The sequence below is a fragment of the Cricetulus griseus genome, assembly GCF_003668045.3.
Source record: "Cricetulus griseus strain 17A/GY chromosome 1 unlocalized genomic scaffold, alternate assembly CriGri-PICRH-1.0 chr1_1, whole genome shotgun sequence".
Lineage (NCBI taxonomy): Eukaryota > Metazoa > Chordata > Mammalia > Rodentia > Cricetidae > Cricetulus > Cricetulus griseus.
The window spans coordinates 232,617,398-232,629,537 of record NW_023276807.1 but is presented as its reverse complement, the minus strand read 5'-3'; positions in this window follow the sequence as shown (position 1 = coordinate 232,629,537).

The following is a 12,140-nucleotide window of genomic DNA, read 5'->3' as shown; positions in this document are numbered from 1 at the left end:
TGTTAGGTGACTTAGTCATCACCTAAGTCAAGTAAAAGACAGGAGCCATGTTGACCCTGGTATTCTTGTTACCCCAGTAGTTGGGTTCTGTGTATCAGAACCTCCTTTTCCCCCCAAAGAAACACCTTGCTGAGATACTTTCATTTTGTTTTTCCCTTTGTGTGAAACTGAGATTATTCATTGTTTGTTTCTAACACTAGTTCCTATACCATAGACTATATTTCCTAATGTCCATGTCATGGGTCCATGTGAGAACTACTCAGCAGTACAATGTTAGTAGAAATGAAATGTTACCTACGAGCTCTGTGGTGTTTGCTTTCTATGCTAGTTAGAAGCAGAATATTCCGATGTCTAAGAAACCCAGACCAACAGGGTGCAAGAAGTCAGGACCCCGGACCTTCTCACAGAGGAAAGCCACACCCATACCTACAGCAACAACTGCCTGTCATGTAAGTGAGAAATAGACTTGTATCGTGTTAGCCCACAGGTAATTTGAGATTTATTTGGTATTAAAGCTAGTTTTGCTCTGCTAATATATAATGTTTCAAAACAAAAACACAGAGGCATTAAGCCCCTCTTAGAGGTCTTAAATGAAGATCACAAACTCTTAATGTTCCTTCTTTTTCCTTCTGTACATCTCAGCCTCAGAGGACCTAGTTCTAGTCTTTATGTATGAAACACTTGCCTATCAGAAAACTGCAGCCTCTCACTTCAGCATCATGCTCACAGATGCAATGACTCCTCTGCTTTGACAGATGCCCAACCAAGACTGTAAATACTGTAAATCTTCTGTAGATTTACAGTATTGGTAGAGATTGTAAGTCTCTACCAATAGCCTTCTAAGATTGTATTGGTAGAGACTGTATTGTATTGGTAGAGAGTCTCTACCAATAGCCTTCTAAGTCTGAGGCTATTGGTAGAGACAGGAATATGTATTCTGAGACCCAGGGAGGGGTCCAGAGAAAGAACTCTAAGTCCAGACCCCTTCACAATGTCTTTGTAGAATGAGTTGTAGGCAGCCTTTGTATTCAATTAGCTTTTCAGCTAGTAACTGCTAGCTGAAACACACACACACACAAACACACACACACACTAAGCAATTGGCTCATGAAGTTACTGTTCTTATCCAAAAGAGAAGCACATTGCTAGATGTCTGGATACTTTGATAGTCTTTCATTCCACAGAACAGGAAAGATTCTGGTAGTTAATACATATCCTTCTTTTCAGAACTGTTAATTCACTTCTTGTTTTCTTCGCATCCTGCTTTTTTCAAATAGGGTTATTTTTGATGTGCCATGAAGAGTAAACTGGCCTATTGTTGACTTATGACTTAACTAATACAAGAAATTATGGACACTTTGATAAGTAAAGACTAGTTCTGTCTGCACTGGGATACCCATCACTTTGGATTGTGTGCTGTGGGAGTTTGAGTTGGGAGCCTGTGACTGGTTTCAGTCTTCCAGCAAGAGCTGTATACCTTAAACTGGGACAGATAAACTCTTGTGATATCTGGCACTATACTCCCACTCCGTGCACAGACAAAGCTTATATGAACTCACACTCATCAAAGATCTCTCTTGGCAGTGGTCCCAGGCAGCCCAGGCTCCACTCTACTTCCTCCTCTTGTCCCATAGTATGAGTGGTACTGGAACAAGGGTGATAAATGTGGATGATGCTTAGAATTCTCTAACTCCTACGAGGGAATCTGTCTTGAGTTCAAGAGGAAAACAGCAGGAAGAGCCTCTGCAGGGCACCCATGGGCACCATCTGGGAAAAGTGACTTGGTGACAATTTAGTGCTCCATTTGCTGAGGTCCTATCAGTGCCAGATAATTAGCAAGAACTGGTATTAATGATAGAGTCCCCAACGTCTATGACATTGTGAAGGAGACTATAAATGTCCAAAGAAGCTGAGCAGTGTTAGAAATATGCCTCCAGGTTTGGGGGTGTAGAAGAGGGGCACAATGTCCCACCTAGCAATCCAGAGAGAGCTTCCAGAAGACTGTAGCTGAGGCAGGCTTAGAATGCAGGTAGTTAAGCAGATAAAGGACCAAGGAGGGAAGGGATGGTGAGTTGAGCTTAAATCGCCAAGAAGGTGACAGACTACAAAACCATGAGGAGCTTAAGAGAGGGAAGGGACTCCAATGGAAGTGGGACCTAGACAGAGGACTGCATGTCTGACAGCCAACAGCAGATCTATAGTGCCTCCCATTTTAGGAGTGCAACTTGCCTCATTGTGTCAGCGAGTGTGAACATTCTGAGGTCTAGGAAGGCTAGGTCGCTAAGTGGTCCTACCACACAAAAGGTCTTTTAAACCAGCCCATCTTGGCTCTCAAGACACAGTGAGATGTTTTAAGGGCTCAGCCCAGCAGATGTTTGCATCTGCTTTAATAGTTCTGGTAGCAGCTGCTGACCTTCATGTACGTTCACTTTCTTTCTCCTTTCCCATAGTGGACAGATTACACAGCTCCACCGTCTTCTAATTGGATTGCCATATGTGGTGATATGTGGTCAGGAACATCGAAGTCATGGTGCAGGAGGCTCCAGGGGTCTCTTTCCTTTGGTAGCATCCATAAGCATGGCTTCTAACTCCTTGGGACCTGGAGTGGAAGCGGGAAAGCTTGAACAACCTCCTTGTTTAGCTTGTTGTTAGTTATTTGCTTTTTATCATGAGTGCTGAGAGCCGTGCCATTTGGCAGGATACTTCCATTAGCTTTGCTATCTGCAACACTTCTGACGTGTGGTAGCCATGGTGACAGCTGTTAAGTAGTGTTTTAGGAGCTCTGAGGCTGCTGTAGTCTATCTCAAACTGGATGAAACCACAGACCTTCCAGTTAGACTTGCACAGTGGTCTACCTTCAATTCTACATCCTATCTCTGTGCACCACCAGGTTTTGAACATGTGTCCTATGAAGAGCCATGGCTTGTTTACATATGGATAGACCACTGGTTACCTACCTTTCCCTACACATCAGTACATGGTGTGTTCAACTTCCATAAGCTTCTCTAAACTGTATCCCCAGAAAGTTGGATATAGATTTGGGGCTCCCCTCCTCAAATTAGGTTGTCTCATAAAACTCTTCATAGCCAAATTAGTCACCTCAGGGATTGAGGTACAGCATGTCAAATGAGTCTAGTGTGCCTGAGTCTGTGTCATGGGTGTAATGTGAGGCAGACTCCCGCTGATGCCCAATAGACAGGCAGGGTAAGCAGGAATAAATTGCATTTAGATTTGGAGAGGCCACTTGTTGTGACAAAATGTGTCAAAACTTTTCCTGAGGAGACACAAAACACACATCTACTCACTCCAGATAGGGAACTTATGACATACCAAAGTACAGATACCACCAAAGGTCAATTTGGTGAACCAACGAGTTTTCTTGTGGTTACTTACAGGAATATGGGTGAGGGGTTACTTACAGGAGCAGAAATGACTGACCAAACAACTGCACCCACAAAGTCTACCCCGACATGGCTGACAATTTACAAAGCTGGAACCTGGAGCACACTGCACAGCCTGTTGGCATCTCGACAGGTTGGAGAGTGTCCTTTCCAGGTACCTCGGTTGTTCTAAACCTCTTCCAGGCAACTCAGCTGGTTTCTGCTTCCTCCAGGCAGCTATTCTGGTCTTTGAGTCTTCTTTGCAACCCGGCTTCCTTCTTCCATCTAAGAAGGACTTTCAGCTTCCAATTGCTTACTCTGGCAGGGAGGGGCCTAGTGAATCTGGTTGGTTTCAGGAACTCCCTGAAGCTATTTTGAATTGTTTACCTTCCTGGTGAAAGAGCTTTGCTGCAGGATGGAAAGTTTCTTTCTGGGAGGAAAGTGTTAAGCAACAGCATTGCAGTGTCCCCGAGCCCCTGCAGAAAGCCATGGAAGGGCTGCCTCTTCATTGGATTTGGAAAGTTGCTGCTCTACACAGCTGTTCGTCACCAATAAGTCTAATTGGACCCAGCTCTGCCTGTGCCCTCGAGGTGCTCCCAGAGATGAGGGGCTGTGTGGCAATCCCCACAAACCACCTCTAGCCAGAAGTCAGAGTAGAGCAGAGGGAGCTGTATTCCCAGCACCTAGATCCCCACACTGATAAGGACGTTTATGGTCCCTTTGTGTACAGGACACAAATTGGAAGGTTTTCCCATAGAAAAGACTCCTGAGTACTCAAAGCTGTGTGACCTTCTCCTGAACCCTCCCTTCTGCCATCTGCCTCCACCAGTGATACTTTGGGGCTTAATTTCTGGAGCATGAACATTTTTCCAAAATCAAGAAATCTAAGTGTTCTGCTCTAGTTAGTGCACTGAGGACCTGGGTTGAAAATATTTCTTTCTTTTAAGCATTCTTGGGTTTGATTGAGTCTGTTCAGGGCTTGTTCCTGCAAACTTGTTTGAGTGCTCACAACGAGATCAATAATCATTTTAGGTTCCTCAATAATTTAACAACTGCTTTGGGCCAACTGTGCAACCAGTTCAAATGATTGTAGAGACTGACCATTAAGATGAGGGAGAAATGTATTTCCACAACAACAATCAACTTCATGTCAACTGGGTATTGTGGTCAAGCCCCAGCCACTCTTCCTACCCAGTTGCACCCCTTTGAGGCTCTCAGTCTGTCTTGTGTTCAGCAGGACAGTCTTCTGAAACAGGGCTGTGGTCCCGTCACTCAGTTTCCAGAAAGTCTCACATGGTTTCGGCATGTTGACAGATAGCCTGCCAAGCATCTCCTAGTGTCAGCCTCCTACTGCAAATTTGTTTCCTGAAGTCTCTGCTCACTGGCAGAGCTCTCTTTCCTATTCTGCAGCCACATACAGAACCACCTGCTGCTTCCAGGACCACAAGCGTGTTTCCACACCTCTGTGAAGTACATGTGGGTCTCCCTTTCTTTACCCTGGAGGTCATCAGGAAGGCAGTCCCTACCCTGGGATCAAGCAAGCCTTGAAGGGACCCCAGTTAGAGCACAGCAAACATGGCTCTGGCAGGTCTTTCCCTTCTCCCTCCAATCCTTCTGCCTTTCAGAAAAAGCCCTAGATTACATCCCTAAAGCTAGAAACCAAGGTCTATTCCCTTATTTGGCCACTTCCTCCTCCTGAGCCTGACTACCAAGGTCTAGCTATCAAAGTACTGAAGTCTAGCAATCAAAAGCCACCTTTGAGTCACCTAATTAACATGCCTAATTAAAATCAAACATCTCATCCTAACACAGGGTTTCCACTTTTGCCTTTATAAACTGCCATTTGCCCATATGCCAAAATGGCAGTCCTTTTTCCCCATGGGGGACAAATACCCCTCCCTTCCCCCTCTCTTTCCTTGTTTCCTTCCCCTTCTCCCTTGTCCTTTATCTTCTGTCTTTGTCTCTTGCTCCCTGCTGATGTTTCTGCTGATGCAAAAGACCAGATCAGACAAGATTAAAAGCAGATAAATGCAGGTTTATTGGATGTTGCTCCCAGACAGGGGTCCCAAGGAATGGGCCAGGGAAGTTGCACAGCCAGGCTAAATCAGGGAGGGGTGAAGATGTGCCAGCCAGGAGCTGTGACTGTGCCCATGTATGGTAAGAAGCTAAGCCCCTGGGCTGGCACTTGGATGGGCTGGTATGTCAGAAAGGTGAGCCTAGGCTGCCACACATGTGGGACTGGGCCTTTGGCACCTTTGTTCCTTTGTTCAGAGTTTTCTCAGTGCCTGGGGGGGGGGGCAGGGCTGGGGGATGTAGGGTAGACAGGCTTCCTAGCTTATGTGGGGCAAGCAGGGGTTCCAAGCAAACACCTGCCCTCTGTCCCTCTGGGACAAATAAATCTCTTTTGTGCTGAGAACTTGGTCTTGGGGGTCCTGAGCTGATACTGATCCCTTCAGGGTTAGCTTGACAGGTTGTATGGTAACTACTTATTCATTTATCTGTTTGTTCCCTCCCTAGTGTTGGGACAGTGTATTACCCTGTGAGTGTACCTAGTGCAGTGACCAGTCTAGGAGTGGTCTGGGAATATTTAGAACAGGAGGAAGGAAAGGAAGACAAGAAAAGGTAGGAAGGGAGGGGGAAGGGAGAAAGGGAGAGAGGGAGAATGGGGAAGGAATACAAGGGCAAGGAAAGGAAGGAGAGGGGAGTGCATTTCGTCATATCCCAAGGTCCTTCACTGGCTCACACTAGTCCATCATCTCACTTAGACACTTGCTTGTTTTCAGTCCATAGCGGGATTAATTCAAGCTGGGAATCAGAGCTAATTGTAAACATAAGGGTGGGAACGAGCCAACCAGGTCCTGGCTAAAAGCTACCTCTTATATGACCTGAGGCAAGTTGGTCTTCTCATCTAATATGTGCACTAGCATTATTAAAGTTACTCTGAAGCTCAGTGGGTTAAAATATTATTCATTAGGGATCATATCTTACACATGTGTAGATTGGCTGTGGGTTGGGCAGCTTTGTTTCTCTCTGCAGAGACACTGTGTGTGTGCAGGGGTGGCCTTGCTCCATGTGGAATCCAGCTTCCCCTCATCCCAGAGCGGGCAGATCACACTCTTTACATCCTGATAGAAGAACCACAGAGTGAAAAGTGATGATCTATAAGAATGTAACACTGAAATTCCTCCCCTCATTTTAATTGTAAACAAGTCAACAATTTGTAAGGTAAAGGAGAAAGGACACACCCATACCCAGAAAGAGAGGGAGAGACAATAAACAAACAACCTAAGACCATAGACCATAGTAAATTAGTAAATAAAGTGTATTCTCCTTCTCTTCCTTCAGCAGTATTGACCTTGGAGCTGGGTAACTTTTTATTCCAGGTGACTGTCCTTGGCATGTCAGCTGATCAGTTAACATTCCTGGATTCTCTTACATACTAGACACCAGAATATCCCTGAAGCTTGACAACTGAAAATATCTCCATGCAATGTTTCTTGAGAATCATAGACTTGGCCTCTGCTGCACAGTGTGGGGGCAACAATGAAATCTTCAATGTTTATTGTTAAATTGTTATGGACTTTATATTGTGTTTCAAATGGTTAAATTCTATTGCTGCTACTAAGCAGTCAATAGAAGCTAGTATCTATTACATTACATGTATTACTTTGAACATGTAATGTGGTTATTAAAAGTTAGATTTTTGGGAAGGATTTCTAATATTTGTATAAAATATATAACCACATTTTTAATTAAAGAAGGATTTCTAATGCTATATGCATGGAGAAAATAAGTTTGTAAAATATATCAATGTAAACATACATATTTAGGAATAAGACTGGGTAACTGTGAAATGTTAGAATTTGGGGGTTCTGATTTTCTTTAGATTATTTTGTTCTTTTTAAAATTCTCATGAGATAGCATTTGTGATTTATTCTGGTAGAGCAGTTTTACACTCATATAGTTTAAAATTTATCTAAAGAGCTCAAGCCTAACTCTCCTCCTCAACCTTTACCCTTCAAATATTTTCTTACAAGAAGAGCCCTTTAATAATCACTCTATTTACCTTAGTCTTTTAGAGAAAGTACTATTGTTGGTGGTCAATAAATATTTGTGGTTGATGATTTCATTGAATAAGTGGTGTCTCCAGAAGCCAGTGTGTGTTAAATAAAGCCAAAATTTGAAGTGTAAGACTATTAGAATACTAGAGAGTATTTGAGAAAGAGCATATTTATATGCTGCAGCTGAAATTATAAGTTGTTTTGGCATTTCTAAAACAGCAATTAGGCAGTCTTCGAAATGTGCAGGGGGTTAGTCAGCTCAGCCATCAAGGGCACTTGCTGCTCTTCTAGAGGACCTGAGTTCAATACCCAGCACCTACATTAGGTGGCTCACAAACACCTGTAACCCGAACTCCAAGGGAGCTAATGCCTCTGGCCTTGGATAACACCAGCATTTATGTGTACATACTTATATGCATTCATAAACACCTACACATTTAATTAAAAACGAATCTTTAAAAGTATTTTTATTCATAGTATTTTTATATTGAAGAGTTTCTCTTAAATGAGTAATCCAGAGGTGTGTATAAATACTGCTAAAGGGCCAGTGAAATGCTTCAATGGTTATAAGCATGGATTGCCCTTCCAGAGGAACCTAGTTAAGTTCCTGGTACCCATATTGGACCACTTAAAAACACCTGTAACTACAGATCTAAGGTATAACATGACATCTTCTGACTCTGGCTTCCTCAGGCAACTGTACTCAGAGGCACTCACCACCAAGCAGATACACATGTATATTAATTAAAAAGAAAAATAAGTCATAGAAAAGATGGCTAAAGATGTTCACTAAAGCATTTATGCTATAGCTCAAACTAGGAAATGATTTCCATGGAAAGAAGAATATGATAGAATATTTCTCTACAGGATATAAAGGTTCTGTTTGCAAAATTACAAGATGGTACTAGTAAATGCCCATGACTTGTTGGTGCGGAAGGGCTCTGGTTGTCTCTAGCATCCATCTCCTTGCATTTAGTAGTAGATAGCTGCCCTATGCAACTCCATGAAAACATATAGTCTCCCCTCTGCCTCAAAATGAGGATGTGGCCCATCTGAGATTACCATCCACCTAAAGAAAGGAACCGCTTTGCCCACCTCCTTCCTGCTACTTGCATTGAGGTCGGAAATGTTTAGTATCTATGAATCAACTCAGCTAGTTCCTGTAGAATGGAACCTTAGCAAGTATAGAAGGGAGACCAAGAAGACTTTGGGTCCTGGACAGCCTCATAAATGGAGATCCCCAGTTTAAAGTACAAAACCCCTTTCTTTGGGAGAGAAACATCTTGTACAGCACTGTAGTTTGAGGGCTTTGATAACAGTATCTCAGCCTGAGTTGTGCTAAACATGAGCCAGTGCCACGCATATCCTAAAGGAGCAACAGAGACATTGGGTTGTCCCTCTCTCATTTTAACAATTATGGAGCAGGCAGCAAGGAAACAGATGTTGTGGACAAGGGTCAGGTCACCTTTCTCCAACAATAGCGGTACACTGGGAAAACTGGTCCCAGGATAACTTGGAAAAGTGGCTACCAGTTTACGACACTTGGAGATCTGGAGGAAATAGTGAGACAAAATCAAAATACTGGTTTCAGTTGGCTATTCCTTGGGGCTTTTTGTAGGGAAGATGCCTTTTGGTAAGAATTTACCAGTGTGAAAGAAAAATGAGCAGGAAGCACACTGTGGTAGAGACCTCCCTTGTGTTTGGACTTTAACCTGAACAGACTAGCAATCCAGTAATTTAGTCATCATAGAATTGTTTCCACACCATAAAGAGGAAAAGATAATACATTATCTATGGACCTTTCTCTGGGATCTGTTGTTAATGGAATCAGGGGAGCCAGTCAAATGGCAAATGCAGAATTAAATATACTGTTGTCTCACGCAAGCCTGTTATTTCAAATGGCCTCAAAGCTGCTACTGGAGAGAAAATAATCCAAGTGCAGACATGAGTAAATATAGGAGTATCCAGAAGCTGACGATTTATGTAGACAAGGTTTTGGCTATCCTTACATGTTCATGGAAATGACTAGAAGCAAGTAACTCAGAAAACTGCTAAGGATTTTGAGAGCAGTATGTGATCAAAGAAACCACAAACCTGGCCTGCAAAAGCTATAATTTTCTGATCTATAACGAAGGCCCCAGGAAGGCTGGGCAGCCTCAAGGAGGGCATGTGCCCCAACACCCACTGTCATTGTGGCCACACAGTTTATGGTGAGCAAAGTCTCCAAGAGGTTAGGGTAGGAAGGAATTTCTCTTAGAGCTCAGAATCACCATTTACAGCCCAAGGGATTTTCTAAATTGCCTGAGATGTGTCTCAAGTCTTTCCAAGGAAGATTTCAACATCTGTAAGCCAAGCAATGATTGTTTCCTATTTGCCCTAGTCCCAACTGGGGTTTTGTGGCAGCTCTCCTGTTCGACTCTTCTTCCATCTTCTAAGCATCGGGAAGATGGCGGGAAATGAGCCCATTGGTTTGGACACCCTGCATGCAGGGTCCACCAGTTTTGGAAACAAGACTTCAGACCATCCAAAAACCTTGGAGCCTCTGTGAAAGCAACATGTATAAGTCTCTTCAGTCTCTCCCTTGATAGCAAAGTAAATGCATTCTTTGTAATTATGAGGGTCGTCATGCATAGTTGGTGACTTCAAGCGGAGACTGATTGTCATTTCCAGTACCCATTTTCCTTGTGCCTTAGAAATAACTCTTTTATGGTGGGCTTTTCCCAGGGAAATCCCAACTCCACCTCCCCAGTGCTGATTTCAGGCATGCACCATCACACCTGGCATTTTATGTAGTCTTTGGACATGAAGCTCACGTCCTCCTGCTGGCAGAGTTTTACTGACTAAACCATTCTTTCAGTGCCATAGGAAGTAGACTGATTGCTTCCCGTGTGCTCAGTACCTCCTTCTGTCTGATGTGAATAGCATTGGGCATGAGGGATCTGCTTTAAACACATGAACTGAAGCAACACTAGGTGGATATTTTGAGCAACACATTGGTGTAGCCATCCCTTGGCATCTGGAGGCCTTTGGTTCTCAGATACCTGTACAAATACGTAAGGTTGTAGATGTCCAAGCCCTGTGTATAAAGCAACATGATAGTTACAGATTGCCTACACATGTCCTTGGGTACACTTTAGATCATCTTCAGGTAACTGTAATATCTAAATTGTACCTAATACAATTTAAATAGCAATTTTACTGTATTGTTTGGAGAATGATGACAAGAAAAATGTCTTCACATGTTAAAGGTAGACATTTTCTTTCTTTTCTTTTTGAGACAGGATCTGGATCCCACTATATAACTTTGGCTGGCCTTGAACACAGGGATCTGCCTGTCCCTGCCTCCTGAGTGGACTAATGTCATGTTTTACCATGTCCAGCTCAGGATAGATTATTATTATTTAACCTATCTATCTATCTATCTATCTATCTATCTATCTATCTATCTATCTATCTATCTATCCTATCCTATCCTTAGTAGTTTGAATCTACAGATGTGGACTCTGAGGATAATGGAGTGACCACTATGATGACTAGAGTTGTCACCTTGACAGAATCCAGAGCCACCTGGGAGAATGGCTTCCAGGCATGTCTGTGGGAGATTACTTGGATTACATGAAATAGTGAGGGAAGGCCTGTACCAAACTTTTTCTTTTGGATCACCAATCAGCTCCCAAATCATGATATGGAGACTTACTAGTTTTGAATGTTCATCCTAGCTTAGGCTCATTTCTGACTGACTCCTTTAAGTTAAAGTTATCTTTTCTTTCCTTCTATATATCTTATTTTCACTGCTTCTCATGTCTGTCTGTCTGGTGGCTGCCTGGCTGGCCCCAGATGTGTCCCTCTCTTCCTCTCTCGTTCTCTTCTTCTTCTCTTGTTCTTCTCAAGCCTAGATTTCTCCTATTTATTCTCTCTGACTATCAGTACTGCCTATGCCTCCCTCTGCCTAGCTATTGGCTGTTTTAACTCTTTATTAGACCAATAAGGTGCCTTAGGCAGGCAAGGTGAAACAAACGCAACACATGCAAAATAAACAAATGTGACACATTTTTGCCCAGTTAAAGTAATATCCTACAACAAAGTACCATCTTAATTGTGGGTGGATGATTCCATAGGGAGTGAATGGTGGACTACACAAAGTAGAGAAAACAAGCTGAACACTAGCATGTGTCTATTCACTGTTGTCTTTCCACTGCAGTCATCATGTGACTAGCCATTTTTCAAGTTCCCATGGCCTTGACTTCCCAGCTGCAATGGACTGTGCCTTGTGCTGTGAGTTTAAGTAAGCCACTTTCCCCTTACTCTGCTTCTGTCAGAGTATTTTATACAACAACAGGGATGAAGCTAACACATCATTGTGTCAACTTGGTTCTTTTAGACTCTACAAGAGCAAAGCATCTTGGGATTCTGAAATAGCTATCCACCTTTGTCTCCATATGTGTGAGCAGAAAGAAAGCTCATAGCTTGTTGGGGACACTATATTTTTGAGTCTGTGTAATAGACATGTATTCTAAAGCTAACTTGCCCCAAATAATCCAATTATCTAGGTAAGAAAAAATCCAAGGTGAAGATCATTTTTAAAGTATGTATGCAAAGGTAAAACATGAAAAGCTAATGTGACAGTTTGAAAGTATTTGGCCCCCATAAGCTCACAGAGAGTGGCACTATTAGGAGGTGTGGCTTGTTGGAATGGGAA